At 51.2% G+C, this 16637-nt stretch overlaps 1 protein-coding gene across 1 annotated transcript in view; it reads left to right on the plus strand.

Annotated features, from left to right (window-relative positions):
• Positions 1–16637, plus strand: part of GIGYF1 (GRB10 interacting GYF protein 1) — a 1662840-nt gene that overhangs the window by 1228499 nt on the left and 417704 nt on the right. The window lies entirely within an intron of this gene.

Raw genomic sequence — 16637 nt, forward strand, 5'->3', positions numbered from 1 at the left:
TGCAAGCTTTCTGTCATCTGCCTTGGTTTATTTTGTATGCCTCGGGGGAGGGCATTGCCTTCGCTTTTGCAGGGCTGCATTCAGAGCACTGCTTGGCTCTTTTTTCTTCAATTGCTTTCAGTGTACAGTGCTTGTTACTGTCCCTTGTGGTGGTGTTTCTCACCATCCCATTCTTTTTGTTTCACTGATTTTCATCATTTTTTCACACACTGTTCCCATATTCTGACAGTTTTTGGTGGTGGCTTCACATTGTGGCGTGGAAAAGTTTCTCAAAAGAAATCTGCCGTCAGCGCGCTGGGAGGGACATGTATGGCTTCGCTGACGTCATGTCTGTGGACGACGTCAGGGCGGAGCCATGCGGCGCCCTCCGCAGGCGTGCAGAGGTGCTGCTGCAAAATGTTTCTGGATCCAGTCTGATGCCTGGGGATATTCTAAGTTAAGGAATCTCCGGCTAGATCTCGTCTCTACCAGATACATCATTACCGAAGGTAAGATACTCTTACTTCAAGGCTAGTGTGTAAACAAACCTATGGCCCTGTATGTGGAATTGGCCTCCTGTATTCCTGCAATTTGACTGTGATAGAACTACCTGTGTATAGTACTGTATGCTTAATGCATACAAGCTTCGAGATTCTCCTTGACTTAATGGGAAGTAATTTCAAAGAAACCATAATAGGTAAGATGTGGCCAAATTTTCTAGGTGCTCTGACCAGTCTTCTTTCTACATTTAGTGGTGTTCTAGGAGAAGAATTGGGGGGCTATAATCTAACATGGAAATACAGGGCTGTAAACTAATTGCTGAAAAGTAGGATACAAGTGGTACTGTTTGATACCACAGAGGTCTTAGTTAAAATTCATACCCATTAACCTGTGAATTGATGTTCATCCGTCAGCTATGGTGGTTATCTAGGATGGAGACCAAGGATTTAGCATAGTTTTCAACATTTGATACACATCTAGCCGCAGAGTCCTTACCTTCGAATTCTCCCCATGCCCCAGGCTGGATCTGTACACCATTTTTTTCAGCAGTATCTCTGCCTGTCAGTAGAGGGCATCAAGCGACTCCGTCGTGACGTCGACCACTGGATGTGATGTCGATTTAGTACGTATATGCCCCTTCCTGATGATCTGGCGTCAGTTTATTCTTTTCCACGATCCGATGCGTGTTCTTCAGCACTTTTTTATACCTACTACGACTTTCATTGAAAGGAGCAGTGTGCTTGTAAACTGGTTCTCATGTCCTTGGGGTTCGAGCCTAGTGGGTCCTGTGGAAGACAAATGTCTGCCACAGATCCTCACTTTGTCTATACGTGGTGCCTGGAGCACCATGACTGAGTAGTGCGACTTCACCTGAAGGCTCTGAGGGAACATTTGAATGAAGATGCTAGTGGCGCAGCTGTTGTATTCTTAGAAGACTTCCAGTCGACCTCGCTCTCGTTATCACTCAACAGACCTGCTGTGGGCCCGCTCCTGTAGCTGCTCCTGTGGACTTCACTCTCCATGGATGTTTTAAGGTAAGCCACAATGCAGACGTCTACTTCGCCGCTGTGAGAAAGTGGCTCTATATATACTGGACCAGAATAAGGTACAGTGTGTATAGAGTCCACAAACCCCAAAGTTATAACATAGGTTAAAGTCAGGACTGACCTTAATCTCTAAAGTGGTAGCTTGGTCGAGCAGTAAGGCAGTGCCAGAGGACAGTGTAAAGCATTTGTTGTACACACTCAGTCAGTAAAAGGTTTCACACACTCAAGACTGAACTCCAGGCCAATTGTTTTTATATCAAAAGATATAGTTGTTTTATTTCTAGAACCAACAGGTATCAAAATATACTGTTCTCAATATGAGAGGTCTCAAATGAGTACTTTGCAGAAAGGCAAAACTTTTTTTTTTTTTTTGCAGAAAGTCTAGTGTTTATTCTCCTGAAACGTTGTTAATTAATGAGAGTATTCAATTTTATTTGAAGCATGTACATAATAATCATCAATTTATGTTTAATGCTGTTTAGATGTAATATCATCCATCATCACATTTGTGTCATTCCCAAGGGAAACAGCTTGGTCTACCATATTTGACAAGTGTCCATGTGAATGTGTTACAGAGCAATACACAATACACTTTTTTTCCTTTTTTGTACATTTTGGGGGGGGCTAAGAAAATGATTTCCAATACCTATTTTGTGAAAGTACAAATTTAGACAACGTAGACCAGCTGTGATTTTCCTTCAAAACCTACATTCCTTAGAAATCTGCTTAGCAGTCTACGTTTTTACGGCATGCATTTTTTTATGTACGAAAATATGCGTTTAATGATATGTTTATTGTTTGAGTTTTATGTAGCTAGTTATTTATTTTAATTACTTTTATTAGGTTTTTTTCTTTTGAAAAAGTACAAAAATACACACTACATATAGCAGTTGACAGTATTAGCTGGCGGCACGCTAGGGCTTTATTTCTTTTGTGCCACGGTAGCTGTTCCATTGTCCCGGTATGCTTGCGGACATCTCGCATTGGTTGTGTTGGACAGTTGTCTTTCGGCCCTATTGCCAGTTTTAACATAGAACATAAACATATAACATAAAAGCGTTTGGCGGATGGTTGTAGATTGGCCGTCGGCCATTGTGGTTGTTTCTCGCTAGTTTGCTTTGTAAATACAAAAGGTACAGGGGTTGCAGTATGCAACACAATTCTTCACACAATTTAGCATTAAGCTCAATTGATTTCCTTATATTAACACAGTTAATTATTTTGTAGATTACTTTGGTAATTCCAGGACTGGCTCCTAGGTTCAGCCCTGGGGTCTAAGCTGAAAACAGTTTAGTTATAACGTTTTAGGTATTGTATTGATTTTTCAGGAATAAAAAGCTATTTTAAAAGTTCACACTTAGAAACTTTTCAACAGAAATCTGGCAATGTCATCCAATGGGAGAAAATTCAGGTTGCAGATAAAGTACGATATCATTACTTTTGTAATCCAGTACTGGGCTCCTGGGGCCAGCACTGGGGTCTCAACTTAAAACAGCTAAGTACTTATGTTTCAGTATTTCGTATTATTTTCAAAGAATATTTCTAGTTTTCAAAAATAGACACTTAGAATAAATTTCATAGAAAAGCTGACAATGGATTCCTTTGGAGAAAATACAAGTTACTAGTAAGCCCGCTAGGGATTACTTTTGCGGTTCAGTACTGGGCTTCAGGGTACAGTACTGGCTTCTCTGCTGATCACAGGTGAGTATTTCGGAATTCGGATGATTTTATATGAATATTTTTTGTTTTCAAAAGTAGACACTTAAAAGATTTTTCGAGTCAAACCAGTCTGTTATTCAATAGCAGGTAAGTGAGTTACATGTTTCCTGGTGAGTACTCGACTGGTGAAGTTGTGGTTCTGGGCATAATAATAATAATATCCACATTTGTAAAGCGCACAATCACCCGTTAGGGTCTCTAGGCGCTGGGGGCCGTCGGGAAGATTAAGCAAGCTATTACCCAGAGTCACAAGGTGCTGGGCTAATCTGCCGCCGGTGCCGGGGATCGAACCGTGATCCCCATATTCCGGAGTCAGTCGCCCTGGCCACGGCGCCACACCTCTTCGAGTCCCCCAGTGTCAGGTAGGTACAGTTGGTTCACCCTCCGCGACGCAGGGGTGGCCGGGTGCAGAGGCCCAATGGGCGACAGGGGCCTCCGGTTGGTGGCTGCTGGCTAGCAGGCCACGCGGCTGTGGGAGCTGGGCTCCTGGTCACTTGCTTAGGACAAAGGGGGACGCAGGATAGGACAAAGGTGGCATAGCCAGCGGTACTCGGGCGGCTGGGTGCAGGGTGCTTTTCAGCCGTCGGGCGCTCAATGTTATCCAATGAGGATCTTGAAAAAGGGACAAAGGTTGCAGGCTCGGCCCCAGTTGCTGGGGGGACGTGGTCTTGGATCACTCTGGCACAGGCCGGGCTCGGCGGGTGCAGAGTGGGCTGGTCTGGAGCTTCCTGGCTGGCACCAGGGGGAGTTGTGGCAGCAGAGCCTCTGCTGATGGGAATCCCAGGCTTTAAGAGGGTCAAGGCAGGCAGGCCCTCTGTGTGTCCCAAGATTGCTGTCCACAGGAGTCGCCGGGCTTTAAGCAGGAGCAGGATCGACAGGCGGGTAGGGCTGGGGCCAATTCAGTTGTTGTTGTCCTGTTAGCAGCTGCACGGCGGGTCTTCTTCCTCTTAGTCTTCTTTCTACTTTTCTTTTAGGGATCTGAGGAGGGAAGGTTCAGGGAGCTCCTAAATACTGAATTTAGGGGTGTTACAGGTAGGGCAATGGCAGGGACCAATAGGTCCCTGTAGGAAGGTTGATCCCTGACTATGGTTGCCCCCAACTTTTTGCCTGGTGTTTTGCTGGTTTTCTGACTTAGTTGACCTGGGACCCTGCTATTCAGGGCCCCAGGCCTACTGCTCTCTCTGTAAAATGGATTCCATGTACCTTAGGTACATATCTAAATTGGATACTGAGTCACCTTATCAGTCCCTGTACAGTGTGCCTTAGGTACCCAGGGCATAGGTGTACCCAGGGCCTACCAGGGGCTGCAGCATGTATTATGCCACCCCTGGCTGGCCATCCAAATCTGACACAACTGGCTGCTTGACAGCTGGGGCAAGGTGGTGTAATCACCCTTTGCTTTAGATATAGTATACCTATATCTAACCCTAAAAATGGACACACAGATCTCCTATCAGTCACTCCTATGGCAGGCCTTAACAATCCTGAAGGCAGAGTGCTTGGAATCGTGTGAGATGGTGCTCTGGCATGAGCTGAGCCTGTCTGCGGCTTTCGGGATCCATCCCTTAGCCGTTTCCATGATATCGCATACCATATACTCTTAAGTGCATTATAATCCTCGCGGTTATATGCCAACTCTGGTATCGCTTTATCAAAACATGTCGAGTAAGGTGTCATACGAATTGGAATACTAACCCCTCGCCAATTCTGGCGACGGGGTTAGCATTCCACCCTTCTAGAGGGACACGACATGTATGTAACCCCTAACCCCGGTTAAAGTCAGACAGAGCCTTAGCATCCACAAAATGGATGCTGCCACCGAGACACAAGTCTGCCCTCCTGCTGCTGGGAGTCCTCCCAGAGCAGGAGATAAGGACAAAGGGTTTCCTGCCAGGGGCGGTGCCAGCACCGTCCCAGACAGGGTTTTGTGTATTGTAGGTAGGCAGGGCTTTAGAGGAAGGTGACTGCACGTGGCACCCCGGTGCTCACTGTGCATAGGCTGGCTGGATCCAGTTCCAGGGTCACTCCAGACCCTGTGCTGGGGAAAAGCCCGCCAAGGAAGTGGGTGTAACCACCCCCCTCCTAGTCCCACCCATAGGGCAGGACTTAGTCGCGTGCCGGCCCCCTTTTACAGGATAAAGGTAGGAACTGGCCCCCTTCCAAATCAGATCATCTTTGAATCCTGAAACTACTTTCTGCGAAAGGAACTCAAGACTTCTTCCTAAGATTTCTCCCTTGTGACTAAGGAGTAGTCACCCTGCATCCGCAGGCACCATCTAAGAACACTGCGGTCTGCTGCAAGTCCTTCCTCCGGAATCCGACTGCCCAGCTCGACGAGAACCGGCTTCCCTGGCACCTCTGACCTCTACCCACCTCTACAGCCCAGCTGAGAACCGTGGGTGCGACGAGACCTCAAGGGACCGGCCATCTGCAAGACTGCACGACTTCTGTCCAGCAAGCCCGCCGAGTGAATTCCTGGTGAGTGCTTTGGGGTCCGAGAAGCCCCCACCCTGAGCAGCTCCAGCACCGAAGAGCAGCCCCCCAGCATCTCCACGATCTGCGTGGGGCCCTTCTGCTTTTTACTGCTCACCGCGTTGTTTGGCTACTAGCCCGCTGGCTTGTGGCCTTCCTGACGACGCCCGACGACATTTCTGCTGCTGGTCTGGTTGCGCCAGACTGGCCCTTGCTTCCCTCCATCGGAGAAGTACCCTGGACCCTCCTGGTCCGCCCAAGACGCCATTTTAGGTCCACCGCGTGGGCCTTGCATTTGCCAAGACTTGTTGCCCAATCCTGGGTCCAGCGACGTCGACAGCAAGAACCTTCGTGGGACAGCTCGCACCTCCATCCTGGTCGCCGACAACGCCTCCTGGTCCGAGAGACTGCAGAGCCCAGCAGCGCCCACTCACCTGACTGCGGTGACTTCGCCCGGTGCCATCCTGGTGCCCACTTAATCACTGGCTAGTGATCCAAGAACTTGGTCCCCTCTGCTTTCAGGTTTTCTTCTTCCTTGATCCAGGCTTGGATCCATCGAACTTTTCTTCACTGGTCGCCTGCCAGCAACTTCTTCCTTCCAGGCTCCTGGTCCGGCAACGAGATCCCCGACGTCTTTTCAGACCTATGCAGCTGCAGCCCCTGGGCTAGGTAACTTCGGCACTTCGGTGTCCCAGCATAGCCTCACTATCCTAGGGTCAGGATCCACTGTCGTTTTCTTCCCACCAGGTCGGGTTCGCCCGTGAACACTAACTTTGCCTTTACTAGCCTCCATAGACTTTGTCCCGCATCCCGCGTGAGAGTGCACACTCTGCACCCGAGTCCCCTGGGCCTCCTAGTAGTAATCTAACGATTCCCTAGTCCAGTCCTAGCGATTCCAAAGCCTATTAGAACTGTTACTTACCTGCTAGTAATTCGCATTCCACTTTTAAAGTATATGGTTTTTCGTGCCCCTCGGGCATTTGTGTATAACGTGCTAACTTAAGTATTTTCGTAAGAGTTTTGTTGTGTGCCTAGCACCCTGTCCTCATAAAGAGTACAGGGTTGTTGTGATTCTAATAAATACACTGTTTATTTTCATAACACTTGTGTGGTGTCCTTTCACTGGGTGTTCAAGGGGTAATGTGATGGTAAAACAGCTGGCTTAACACGCCCTCTAGAGCCTTAGACTGCTCGTATCCATGCTACTAGGATAGCTGGTCTATAAGGTTGACTTACAACCAATCATCAATAAGGGTTGTTTGGACTGATATATAGTGATCACTAGAATAGTGAACACTGCACATCAGGTCAACTTCTCACAGTCCCTGTCCTGGGGTGGGTACACCCTCTAGCCTGCTCCTCTTCTGTGGGAGGGGGGCAAGAGCCTAGCTGTTATTGGGTAGGTCTCCCCATCTTCAAGATGGCCGGAGCCCGGGGTCGTGCTTCACCTGCTCTCCCCCTCCCTGAGGGGTGGGGTTGGCACAGGCTGGCACACTCCCCCTTCCTGACGTAGTTTTTCCCGCCAGTCTTCCCGCCAGAGTGGGGGTCAGAACGGGTGGGGGCCAGTTGCTGGGTACAGCAAATGGTCTGGAGATGCTCACAGAGGCGGCAGGCCTTTGAAGCTTCCCTGTGCCCATCCTGGGGGAGGAGACCTAGCACCTCGCCCAGGATGTGCATTGTTGCAGGCCCAGGGGAACGGGAAGCTCTCCACCCAGGGGTCCAGCAACATGTCTGCTGTGTGGCAGCCTCTGCAGCCACTCAGCCCAGACGTGGATTGTAGGTTAGGTTTTCAGGGGGCAGCTCTAAGATGCGCTCTGTAGAGCTTCCTACATTAAATCCCACACTGGCATCAGTGCGGTTTTAATATGCTGAGAAGTTTGGTAGTAAACTTGTCAGTCTTCAGTGTAGCCATTATGGTGCTGTGGAGTTCGTAATGACAACCTTCCAGCACCATGTACTCTTAATGGCATCAATGCACTTACAGTACCCAGAAATGGCCCTAGGTGCTGTAGGGGCACAGGCCTCATGCACCTGTGCCCACACCTCTGGCTTAAGGCACCTAGCTAGAGGGGTGACTGAAGTATGCCAGGGCAGTGGGTTCTGTGGGCATGGCACACAGGGATGTGCCATGTAGACTCTTTGTTTAGTTTTGTACTTAGGCACTCAGCCTGCAAAGGCAATGTGTGGGTGTCAGGGTACAGGGCCCCTGAGGGTGGCACAATAAGTGCTGCAGTCCTCAGGGGTCTTCTCTGGTCACCATCCCCTGGGTAACTAGGGTACCATTTACTAGGGGCTGATAGGTGGCCAGGGATGCCAATTGGGTTGCAGTTTCAACACAGTTTTTAGGGAAGGAACACAGGCCCTGGGTACCTGTTTGGCAGGAACTCAGGGCACACTCAGTCAAAGTACATCAGCAGTTCAGAAAAAAGTGGGGGCATACCAGTGGAAGAACGATGGCACTTTCTCACAGCTGCATAAAGCCGGTTCCCAATATATGAAAGAAAGACGTTGGTGATAGATTCCTTACCTTAGAAATACCCCCAGGCGTCGGACTGAATCCGGAAAGTTTTCGTCTGCAGTATCCCTGCGCGTCGGGCGGCTCTGCGTACCTCTGCATTATAGTCGCTGAGATGACGTCGCTGGAGCTACTTAGATGCGTCCACTCGCACTGACATCAGTTCTTTCTTCCGCGCCAGCAAGCGCTGATCCGGAGAGAGGTCTTTGACTCCTGATGTATAGGGATGCCCGGTGGTTTTAAGTCTTGTGCTGCTTGTCCCTGCACGATGTCTGTGACGGACCTGCACCGTGAGTGTTTGTACTGCCAGGGGCCCGACCACGACTCTAAGTCATGCCCCGAATGCCAGGCCATGGCTCCGAAAACCTTGCGGAGCGGTCTCGAAAGTTGCTGGAGGCCTGGGAATCGGCTCTGTGCCGTTCAGGGTCCTGGTCCCGTGGGAGGTCGAGGGAACGGTCGCGGAGCCGCCACCATCGTTCATCAAAGTCTTTGCACTCTGAGTCAGGTAAGGCGAAGCACAAGAAGTCGAAGAAACGTTGTCGCTCTTTGTCTTCCCCTAGCCTGTCACGTGACATGGCTGAGGGTGCGGGTGGTGCCACCCTTGTGGCTCCGGCTCAGCCTGCGCCGTTGCTGAAGGCCTATGTGCCCTTCCTGAGTCCGTCGGCGACTCCAGCCCAGCTACTGGACTTCCCTGGCAGCTATGGCCTGCCTTTTTGTCCTATCGGGCCCTGCCGGAATGCCTTTGTGTCTGACTGGGGGTCCTCGCTCTTCGTCGACGGCTCCTTCCCAGACGTAGTCGACGATCCGGTCTCGACGGTTTGTGACCCCTATGGATCTATGCATGGATCCCAGCCGATGTCGGGTGGCCTCGTGCGACCTCTCCTGACATCGACATCTATGGCCCTGCCACCGACATCGGCTGGCTCCATGGCAGACGCCGTCCTCGGCTGCGACCCCGGCGTGGAGACGGCACCGGACTGTTGTCGATCGACGCAGATACCGACACCAATGGGGAATTTCTATCCCTTTCTCCATCTGCCTCCCTCTTTTCTGCCTGCCCGTCAGGTTGGGGAGGAAGGGTAAGACTGGGAGGGGTCTGAGGACCCTCTTGCAGCCCAGTGCGAGTTAGACCCGGACTAACAAGAGGAATTGGAGGATGCAGGTGACCTGGATTTTAATCCAGAACCTGGCACACTGTCTCCTTCTACCGTGTCTACGGAGGATGGTGGCATATATTCTGTGGTGTTACGTAGGGCAGCCGAGGCCCTCCATCTCGAGCTCCCTACGTGGCCGCCAGTACTAACCTCCTGACAGAAGTGCTCCGGCCAGCGTCTTCTTCTACTTCAGCGCCCTGCTGCCCTTTAATGACGCAGGCCCAACACAGGGGCTCCTGTGGATAAGAACGTGGCCCAGTGCCATCACTAGGCGGGCGACCCCCATTTTCCTCTCCCAACACCCAAACACAGAGCTTGATTGTCCAAGCCTCTGCGTCCCCAAGCGCATTCCCTTCCCCACCTCCGGACAGGGAATCCAAGAAACTGTTTACTTCCGCCAGTTCAGAGCTGCGGTCTGTGAACACTGCGTGCCTCTTGGGCCGTTATTGCTATTCTCTGTGGGACATGGTTGCGCAGGTGCTACCTCATTGTCCGGCGGAGGCCCGGGCGGTGCTCTCCCAAGCTATTGCTGAGGAAAGAGACGCAGCCAAGTTCACAATTCGTTGTGACCTTGACACCGCCGACTCGCTGGGCAGGGCGATTTCCACCACAGTGGTGCTACGCCGCCACGCCTGCGTAAGGACAACTGGCTTTTCCGGGGATGTCCAGAACACTCTAATGGACATGCCCTTTGATTGCACACACCTGTTCAGTGACAAGGCAGATAGTGCGTTGGAGCGTTTGAAGGACTCACAGGCTACGACTAAGTCCCTAGGCCTTTCGGCCATGCGCACTCCTTCCGCTTCTGCTTTTTGCTCCATTCAGGGCCAAGGAAGGGGCGCCCAGACAACGTTTGTTTCAGAGCCACAGGCCTGTACAGCAACAGTCTCAGCGCAGCCGCGGATGTGGGACCTTCAGAGGTGGGTCACGGGGCCAGCGGGCGGGTCAGCCGCCACTGCCTCCAAACCTTCCTTGTCCGGTGTTTCAGGCCCACCAAACACCAGTGGGTGGCAGGATTTGCCATCACCTCCCCCACTGGTGCACCATCACTTCGGACAGGTGGGTTCTGCAGATAATTCGACGGGGCTACACTCTCATCTTCGAGACTACCCCTCCAGCCATGCCACCTCAGTCCCACTGCATATGGGGGAATCACTTGGAACTTTAGCAGGAGGTTACGGCCCTCTTGGCCAAAAGGGCCTTTGAGCTCGTTCACAGTAGGCCACGAGCACTTTCAGTTCACTGTGCTCTCTTTTGGCCTTACCAGTGCCCCTCTGGTGTTTAAGAAAGTGATTGCGGTGGTCACAGCTCATCTGCGCAGATCAGGGGTTTCAGTCTTCCCTTATCTTGACAACTGGCTGTTGAAGGCGGGCTCGCCCCAGGCAGTTGTCTGCCACCTCCAGACTACGGCTGACTTCCTACATTTGCTGGGGTTCTACATCAGCGTGTCGAAGTCACACCTGATTCCCCCTCAGAAGCTCCTTTTAATCGGAGCGGTTCTGGACACAGCAACGTTTCGTGTTTATCCTCCCGAACGAGTCCAGGACATTCGGAGTATGATTCCGCTCTTTCGGCCCTTGTCCTGGGTTTCGGTCAGGATGACCTTGAGGCTGCTGAGCCTCCTGCATCCTGCTGACCAATCATGCCAGATGGCATATGCTGGCTCTGCAATGGTACCTGAAGTTCCAGTGGGCGCAGCATCAAGGGGGCCTGTTGCAATGGTGGCTCATGAACCAGCGTTGGGTCAGCGGCAGATCCCTCTCCCTTCTCCAACCGGAAACACAGTGTTAACGGATGTATCCCTCCTGGGATGGGGCGGCCACATAGGAGAGGCGGAGTTCAGAGGCCTCTGGACTCCCGCGGAGTCCATGCTCCATATCAACCTTCTGGAGCTCAGGGCGATCCTACTTGCACTAAAGGCATTCCTTCCCTCTGTCAAGGGGAGAGGAGTGCATGTGTTCACAGACAACACCACCGCCATGTGGTATTGCAACAAGCAAGGCAGGGTGGGGTTCTTGGACCCTATGTCATGAGTGTGAGAAAGTGCCTTCTTTCTTGCCTGGTATGCCCCCACGTTTTGCTGAATGGCTGATGTGCTTTGACTGAGTGTGCCCTGGGCTCCTGACAATCAGGTGCCCAGGGCCTGTGTTCCTTCCCTAAAACTGTGTTGAAACTAAAACCCAATTGGCATCTCTGGCCACATGTCAGCCCCTGGTAAATGGTACCCTAGGTATCTGGGGCATTGTGGCCAGAGAAGACCCCTAAGGGCTGCAGCACTTATTGTGCACCCTTAGGGGCCCTGTACCTTGACACACACAACCCTGCCTTTGCAGACTGAGTGACTTGGTGCAGAACTAAACAGAGTCGACATGGCACACACCCCTGTGTGCCATGCCCACAAACCCTCTTCCCTGGCATACCTCCGTCACCCCTCTAGCTGGGTGCACTATGCCAGTGGTGTGGGCACAGGTGCATGAGCCCTGTGCCCCTACAGTACCCAGGGCCATTCCTGGGCACTGTAAGTGCAGTGTTGCCATTAAGAGTATATGGTGCTGGGAGGTCGTCATTACGAACTCCACAACACCATAATGGCTACACTGAAGACTGACAAGTCTGGTAGCAAACTTCTCAGCATATTGAACCCACACTGATGCCAGTAATTTAAGAAGCACTACAGAGGGCATCTGAGAGATGCCCCCTGAAACCTAACCTACAATCCACGTCTTGTCTGAGAGGCTGCATAGACTGCCACACAGCAGACTTTTTGCTGGACCCGTGGGTAGAGAGCCCCCCCCCCCCCCCCCCCGCTCTCCTGGGCCTGCAACAAATCACATCCTGGGCGAGATGCTAGGTCTCCTCTCCCAGGATGGGCAGGGGATGCTTCAAATGCATACCTCTTTTGTGAGCTTCTCCAGACCACTTGCTGTACTCCGCAACTGGCCCCCACCGGTTATGACCCCCACTCTGGTGGGAAGACAGGCGGGAAACCCTATGTGAGGAAAGGGGGTGTGCCAGCCTGGGCCAACTCCACCCCTGAGGTGGGGGAGGCGAGGTGAAGCACAGCTCAGGGCTCCGCCCATCTTGAGCATGGGGAGCCCTGCCCAATGAGATATAGGCGCTTGCCCCCCCCCCCCTCCCACAGGAGAGGAGCAGGATAAGAGGTGTACTCACCCCAGGACTTGGACCTATTGGTCCCTACCCTTCCCCTACCTGGAACGCCCCTACATTTAGAATTATGGGGCACCCTGAACCTTCCTTCCTCAGATCCCGATTTCGAAACAAGAAAGACCAAGAAGAAGACTTGCCGTGCAGCTGCTAACAAGAGGATGACACCAACTGACTTGGCCCCAGCCCTACAGGCCTGTTGATCCTTGAACCTGCTCCTGCTAAATCCCGGCATCTCCTGCGGACAGCAACCTCGAGAACCTTGGAGGACTTGCCTGCCTTGACCCTCTTAGAGACTGGGTCTCCATTGAGCAGTGGCTCTGCTCAAACCGCAATACCCCTGGTGACAGCCAGAAACCGCGAAACCAGCACACTCTGCACCCGCCGAGTCCGGCCTGTGCCCGAGTGTACAAACACCCTGAGGACGTCCCCCCGGCGATTCTGACCTGGAATCCAGTGGATGAGACACTTCTTCTGTAGAAATGACGACTGATCCTTAATTGGTGTCCTCTATGTAGGAAAGGGCTCCTTTTTGCATTGTTACCCCCCACGTTTTGGTGGATATCATATGCTACCTGGCTTGATGTGCCCTGGGTCCCTGCAAATCAGGTTCCCAGGATCTGTGTTCTTTCCCAAGACTCTACCTTTGTACCCACAAAAGGCATATTGGCCACAGGTAAGCCCCTTGTAAAAGGTACCATGAGTACCAAGGAACAGGGAACTGTGACCAGGGAAGACCTCTAAGTGTTGTAACACCTAGTTCGAGGCATGTGGGCTGCTGAATTCATATCTGTGCATAGATCGCCGCCTAGTGTTGGGTCCGGATGATTGCACTTTGTTGTCTTGGAAGAGTCTTCGAAGTATCACGAGATAGGTGACTCCTCCCCTAGACTACAGTGCGCATGGGCATCCTCCCCATCCTCAGATTGTTTTTTTCCGCCATTGGGTTCGGATGCTAACTCCATAACTCCCACTTCGGAATCGAAAAACAAAACTTTCTAAAGGCCATAAGGCCTTCGACTTCGACGGTATTGTTCTCGCTCGGTACCTCTCTACTCGATTCAGCTTTCCATCTTCCATCGGTCATAGGCGCGGGCCGTTGGGCCTTTTCGACGCCACGTGAGCCGACCGTCGATGGAAAGAAGCCCTTTTAAAAGGTGCCCACAATGCCACTCCAAGTTCCCACATACCGACAAACACTCAGTATGCAACAAGTGCCTTTCCCCAGACCATAGGGAAGAAACCTGCCCGTCCTGCGCCCAGTTTCGGTCGAAGAAAACAATGCGGATCCGACGGGCCGCAAGGCAAGAAATGCAACGACAGGCACCAGAACCGGACAACATCTTCGATGATGACCAGGGCCTACCGGACGCTCAAGACTTGGACCTAGAGATCGTCAATCGAGGATTACTCGGACTCCGATGATGAGATCCCGCCGGGGCAAATCGTGAGTACACAGCCCCTGACACCAATAAGCCCGTTACCGAAGGCTCCGGTCGAGGCATCCCCAAAAGGCCTTAGCCAAGATCATAAAAAACTTTCGCCAGCCCCGCCGTCCGGCTCGGCTCCGAAATCGAAACCGAAACCTTCAGAGACCCCAGGGCCCAGTAACATCGTCCCAAGGAAGGTTCCAGAGCCTAAAAAGGTAGTCGACCCGAAGGGCGTTGAACCAAAAAAGGCCCTACAGCCAAAAAGCGTCGAGCCAAAAAAGACTATCGACCACAAAGCTGCTCAGCCAAGAGACGTCGACCCCAAAGAAGTAGGCGAACCGAACAGGGGCACGCAGCCTAAGGGCGCCGAACTGAAGAAGGTCGCCGACCCGAATAAGACTACCGCTCCAAAATCCATCGACCCGTCAAAGGTCGCGGACAAAAAGGGGGCCGTACCGAAGCCCGTAGCACGGCAGGAAAAAGCTGTTGAGCCAAAGATAAGTGCTCCGAAGATACCAGTCGATCCGAAGAAGAACGTCGACTCGGAAAAGGACACTCATCCCAAAAAGCCTACGGAGCACAAAAAACGTGTCGACCCGAAAGCTCCAGTCGACCCCGAATCACTCGTCGACCCTGGACAAGGGCCCGAGCCGGAAAAAAAAAGCAGGAAAACACCAAAAGTCGTCGAAAAAGAAAGTGTTAACGGCCCAAAAAGGTCTAACACCCTACCCAGGACTGTAGAGGAAGAACTCTTCCACCCAGATCCATCAGACGACCAAGCTAAAATATACATCAATCCAGACACTGGTAAAGTTACCATCCTGCACAGAAAGAAGAGGCCTTTGGACTCTGGCTCACATTCCCCTTTTCCATTAAAGAAATAATGGAATAGGGACTTCTCCCTCTAGACCCTTCATTCCTTTTCAGCCTATCATGCCTACTACACCCTTTAATCCTTACATTGCTTACTCTCCTTCTCACCACAGGGACAATGAGGGTAACATGGGGGATGAGACACAACCTCTGTATTATTTCCCACAAGATCCTCAACCACAAGGGATACCATGGGAGGAGCCAAAAGACCCTTACAACACCCACCCCATCCCTGATGTACCCTCTTATCCTACAAAGCCGTCACCTACAGATGACACAGTAGTCTTCAATCAACTCTTAGACAGTGCAACACAATTCCACAATGTAGATATGCATAATGACCCTTTCGAGTTGAGGAAGACTTCTTATGTGACACCTTCGCCACTTCAGAAAAAAGTGTTAGAACACTTCCCATGTTAAAAGGAGTTCTAAAACATGCACATGACATATTTAAGGATACAGCCAGGGCACGGGTAATCAACCCCAGAATGGAAAAAAGTATGGGGCAGCTCCTACATACCCTACTTACATCAGGGGACAGTTACCACTAGACTCGCTGGTAGTGGCCAATGCACGTAAACGGGCCAACTCCCAAACAGGGAAAGCACCGCCCCCTGATAAAGAGTAAAAAATACTGGAAGCATCAGGCAAAAGGGTAGCAGCACAAGCCTCCAACTCACGGAGGATTGCTAATACACAAGCCCTACTGGCTCGTTATGACAGGGCGCATTATAGTCAACTCGAAAGCCTAATGCAACACCTGCCTGAGCCCTTTAAAGCACAAGCTAATGACCTCATACAAGAGGGAAAATATGCCTCCATCAAATGCGCGCTTGACGCAGCCGACACCGCAGCTAGGTCAATTAACACTAGCGTCTTATTACGCAGACATGCATGGCTGCGTATTTCCGGTTTTAAGAATGAGGTGCAGTCCACCATTCTTAACCAACCTGTCAATCAAGATTTTCTATTTGGCCCTGCTGTCGACACCATTTTGGATAAAATGAAAAAAGACATAGAAACCGCAAAATCAATGGGGGCATTGCAATTTCAACAACAGAGGCTCCTTTCGGCGCTCCTCATACAGGGCAACTACACTAGGAAATACCTCGCAAACATCTGCCTCATACAAATGTAACACACAAGGTTCCTTCACCAAGAACACAAACAGAGGAGGTTATAGGGGAAACAGTAATAAGGGAAGAGGACATGGAGGCAATAACACCAGAGCCTCCACTGCCACAAAACAGTGACTTCATTACGCTGCCTCCAGACCACATAACACCGGTCGGAGGCAGACTCCAACAGTTCCTACCTGTCTGGCACGCAATTACCACGGACAGGTGGGTGAGAGAAATTATCCAGTTTGGTTATTGCCTAGAACTGACTTCTACACCACCCAGACATCGTCCTATGTCAACGAAACACATCACCCTGCTCCAACAAGAGGTGAAATGCATGCTGGAAAAGAGGGCCATAGAGCAACTCCCTTTCCACCAGCAAGGGGCAGGAGTATACTCCCTATACTTCCTTATTCCCAAGACGGACGGCTCCCTCAGGCCAATATTGGACCTCAGGCCCCTAAATCAATAAAAAGTATCGGAACACTTCCATATGATCACACTACAGCAAGTGCTCCCGTTGCTCCAACAAGGAGATTTCCTAGCAACACTGGACCTCGAGAATGCGTATTTTCACATACCCATCCATCCCTCAGAAAATACCTCAGGTTCATAGTAGAAGGTCAACACTACCAATTCAAGGTTTTGCCCTTTGGAGTTAC

Source organism: Lissotriton helveticus, chromosome 12 (assembly GCF_964261635.1).
Source record: "Lissotriton helveticus chromosome 12, aLisHel1.1, whole genome shotgun sequence".
Taxonomy (NCBI): domain Eukaryota; kingdom Metazoa; phylum Chordata; class Amphibia; order Caudata; family Salamandridae; genus Lissotriton; species Lissotriton helveticus.